This window comes from Pongo abelii, chromosome X (assembly GCF_028885655.2).
Source record: "Pongo abelii isolate AG06213 chromosome X, NHGRI_mPonAbe1-v2.0_pri, whole genome shotgun sequence".
Classification (NCBI taxonomy): domain Eukaryota; kingdom Metazoa; phylum Chordata; class Mammalia; order Primates; family Hominidae; genus Pongo; species Pongo abelii.
This window is the reverse complement of record NC_072008.2, coordinates 37268992-37273759: the sequence shown is the minus strand read 5'-3', so window position 1 is coordinate 37273759 and position 4768 is coordinate 37268992.

Sequence of the window (4768 nt, the reverse complement as noted above, 5' to 3'; positions counted from 1 at the left end):
ATAGTAACTGTATTAATTTATTTTCCCACCAGCAGTATGCAAAGATTCCCTTTTCTCCACATCCTCTCCATCACTTGTTATCTTCTGTTGTTTTGATGATAGCCATTTGATGATTAGTGATGTTGATGATTTTTTTCATGTATCTGTTGGCCATTTGTGTGCCTTCCTTTAAAAAATGCTTATTCAAATCTTTTAACCATTGTCTTAATTGGGTTATTTGCTTTATTGTTTTCATGTTTTTTGAATTCCTTATATATTTTGGATATTAGTCTTTTATCAGATATATGGTTTAAAAATATTTTCTCCCATTCCGTAAGTTGTCTCTTCACTGTTTTTTGTTTTGTTTTTGTTTGTTTGTTTTTTTGCTATGGGGAAACTTTTTAGTTTGCTGTAATCCTATTTGTCCATGTTTGCTTTTTTTGCCTGTGCTTCTGGGTTCATATTCAAAAAAAAAACAATTGCCCAGACCAATGTCACAGAACTTTCCCCCCTATACTTTCTTCTAGTAGTTTTATAATTTCAAGTCTTATATTTAAATCTTTCATTTTTGTACATGATGTGAGATGACGATCTACTTTCATTTTTCTGCCTGTGGATATTAAGTTGTTTCAGTACCGCTAATTGAAGGGATAGTCCTTTGTCCATTGTGTTTTTGGCACCTATGTTGAAAATCAATTCACCATAAATGCATGTGTTTATTTCTGGGTTCTCTATTCTATTCCATTGTTCTATGTATATGTTTTTATGCTAGTACAACACTATTTGATTACTATAGCTTGGTAGCATATTTTGAAGTCAGGAAGTGTGATGCCTCCAGCCTTGTTCTTTTTGCTCAAGAATGCTTTGATTATTCAGGATCTTTTGTGGTTCTATATGAATTTCAGGATTGTTTTTTCTATTTTTGTAAAAGAGAGTCATTTGAATTGTAATAGGGATTGCATTGTGTCTGTAGATCCTTTTGGGTAGTATGGACATTTTAACAATACTAATTATTCCATTCTAAGAACAGGGGATATCATTCCATTTATTTGTGTCTTCTTCAATTTCTTTCATCGGTGTTCTATTGTTTTCATTGTAGTGGTCTTTCACCTCCTTCAATAGATTCCTAATTATTTTTGTAGTTATTGTAAATGAGATTTTTCCTAAATTTATTTTTGAATAATTTGTATCTATACATAACAGATTTACACATTTTCCAAGTACATGCAATATTTTGATACATTCATATAATGTGTAATTATCAAATCAGGGTAATTGAGATATCTATCAATTTAAACATTTATCTCTTCTGTATGCTAGAAATGTTAGAATTAATTTCCTTTAGTTATTTTGAAGTATACAATAGAGTACTGTTATTAAAATCACCCTACTGAATTATTGAACATGAGTTATTATCTTTTCTATCTAACTGTATTTTTGCATTCATTAATCAACTTCTCTTCATTCCTACTCCTTACAAACCTTTCTGGCCTCTGGTGATCACCAATCTACTCTATCTTCATGAAGTCCTCTCTTATAGGGTCCATATATGAGAGAGAACAAGTGATATTTGTCTTTCTGTGCCTAGCTTATTTCACTCAATGCAATGACCCCCAATTCCATCCATGTTGCTGCAAATGATAGGATCTCATTTTTATGGATGAATAATATTATATTGTGTATATATGTCATTTTTTATCCATTCATCTGTTGATAAACACTTAGGTTGATTCTGTATATTGGGTATTGTGAATATTGCTGCAATAAACATGGGAGTGCAGACATCTCTGATATATTGATTTACTTTCTTTTTGATATATAAGCTCTAATGGGATTGCTGGATCATATGATATGGTAGATTCTTTTTTTAAAATAAACCTCCACACTGTTTTCCATAGTGGCTGTACTAATCTACATTCCCATAAAAGTGTATGAAGGTTCTCCTTTCCCCACATCTTTGCCAGACTCACTAATTCCCTTTTTATAAAAGTCATTTTAACTAGGGTGAGACAATATTTTATTGTGGTTTTGATTCGCATTTCCCTGATTATTAGTGATGGTGAGCATTATTTTATACACCCTTTGGCCATTGTTTGTCTTCTTTTGAGAAATGTCTATTCAGATCTTTTGCCCATTTTAAAATTGGATTACTTGTTTTCTTACCATTAAGTTCCTAATATATTCTGATTATTGATCTCTTGTCAGATGGATAGTTTCCAAATATTTTCTTCCATTCTGTGGGTTGTCTCTTCACTTTGTTTTATCCTTTGCTGTGCTAAAGCTTTTTATCTTGATGTAATGCCATTTGTCTATTTTTACTTTTTTTGCCTGTGCTTTTGAGGTTTTGCTCAAAAACTCTTTTTCCAGGCCAACATGATAGAGCATTTCCCCTGTTTTTATCTCGTGGTTTCGTAGTTTCATAGTTTCAGGATTTTTGATTTGATTAGTCTTTAATCTATTTTGATTTGATTTTTGTATATGGTGAGGGCTAGGGGTCTAGTTTTATTCTTCTACGTATGGTTAGCCAGTTTTTATTAAAGAGACTGTCCTTTCCCCAATATACACTCTTGGCATCTTTGTAGAAAATGAGTTGGCTATAAATGCATGGATATATTTCTGCGTGTTCTATTCTATTCCACTGGTCTAAGTGTCTGTCTTTATGCCAGTACAGTGCTGTTTTGGTTACTATGGCTTTGTATTATATTTTGAAGTCAGATAGTGTGATGCCTCCTGCTTTGTTCTTTTTGCTCAGATTTGGTATGACTATTTGAGGACTTTTGTGATACCATATACATTTTAGATTTTTTTTTTTCTATTTCTGTGAAGAATCTCATTAGTATTTTTAAAAAATTTTTTTAATTTAAATTTTTCTGGGTACATAGTAGGTGTATATATTTATGGGGTATATGGGATGTTTTGATACAGGCATAAGGATTGCATTGAATCTGTAAATCTCTTTGGATCATATAAACAATTTAACAATATTAATTCTTTGAATCCATGAGCATGAAATATTCCATTTCCTTTGTGAATTTCTTCAAATACTTTCATTGATGTTTTATAGTTTTCAGTGCAGAGATCTTTCACTTCTTGTTTAAATTTGTTGCCAGGTACTTTATATTTTTGCAGCTATTTAGATGGCATTGCTTTCTTCATTTCTTTTTTTTATATTGTTTGCTGTTAACATATATAAATGCTACTGTTTTTTGCATATTCATTTTGTATCCTCTTTCTGCCATTTTTTGGCAGTGTATTCTTAGGAAATTTACTTAAATTCTCAGAGTTCCAGTTTTCTCATCTACAAAATAGGAATAATTATATCTACCTCATAGGCATAATGTAAGGGAAATGAGATAAAGTATGTTACACACCTTGCATGGTACCTGGTACATTAGGCACTCATCAAATAAATCTCTCATGCATCATCGGTGCTTCCCATGCTTTTCACTTTGTGCTTCTTTTTTATTTTCCACAGCCTCCCTACCATCTATGATATCAGCCATCTCTATGATGATGAATCTTAAGTCAATATCTCCAAGTCCATTTCCATTTCAACCAATATTATGAAAGTCTGACAGACATATTTTGTAAATGTACCACTTTATGTATGTATATCTTATAGTGCCAGTCTTTTGCTGATTAATTATTTCAGCCTTTGTACATTTGAAAAGTATTCATTTCCTATGAAGTGGCCTGGGCCTGGTGTCTCCCTCTGTCGTAATGTTTAAAGTTCTAAGGCTTCTATAGCTCGAAAATAGGAGCTAGTAAAATTGAATTTTTTATACTATTAAAAGATACAGGAAAATGAGTTTTAATATGTACCATTTACTTAATTTTTTTTAACTTTTATTTTAAGTTCAGGGGTACCTCTGCAGGCTTGTTATATGGGTAAACCCGTGTTATGGGGCTTTGTTGTACACATTATTTCATCATGCAGATATTAAGCCTAGTATACAGTAGTTAATTTTTTCTGCTCCTCCCCATCCTCCCACCCTTCACACTCAAGTAGACTCCAGGGTTTGTTGTTCCCTTAGATGTGTTCATGAGTTCTCAACATTTAGCTCCCACTTACAAATGCAAACATGTGGTATTTACTTTTCTATCCCTTCTTTAGTTTGCTAAGGACAGTGGCCTCCAGCTCCATCCATGTTTCTGCAAAAGACATCATCTTGTTCCATTTTATGGCTGCATAGTATTCCATGGTGTATATGTACTACATTTTCTTTATCCAGTCTGTCACTGATGGACATTTAAGTTGATTCTATGTCTTTGTTATTGTGAATAGTGCTGCAGTGAACATTCATGTGCATGTGTCTTTATGGTAGAATGACTTATATTCTCTTGGGTATAAACCTAGTAATGGGATTTCTGGGTCAAAGAGGGAGACACCAGGCCTAGGCCACCTCATAGGGCTACCATGTGATCCATACATTCCACATTAAGGCATTAATTCAAAAGAAATAAAAGCATATGTTCATTTGCAGAGGTTTCTTTTTTTCTTTTAGAGAAAGGGTTTTGCTCTGTAGCCCAAGCTGGAGTACAGTGGTGTGATCATAACTCACTACACCCTCAAGCTCCTGGGTTCAAGTGACCCACCTGCTTCAGCCTCTCAAGTAGCTGGGACTACAGGCATGCACCACCACAGCTGGCTAATTTTTTTATTTTTATTTTTTGTAGATACACAGTCATGCTATGTTGCCCAGGTTGGTCTTGAACTCCTGGCTTCAAGCATTCCGCCTGCCTCAGCCTCCCAAAGTGTTGGGATTACAGAAGTGTGCCAATGTACCTG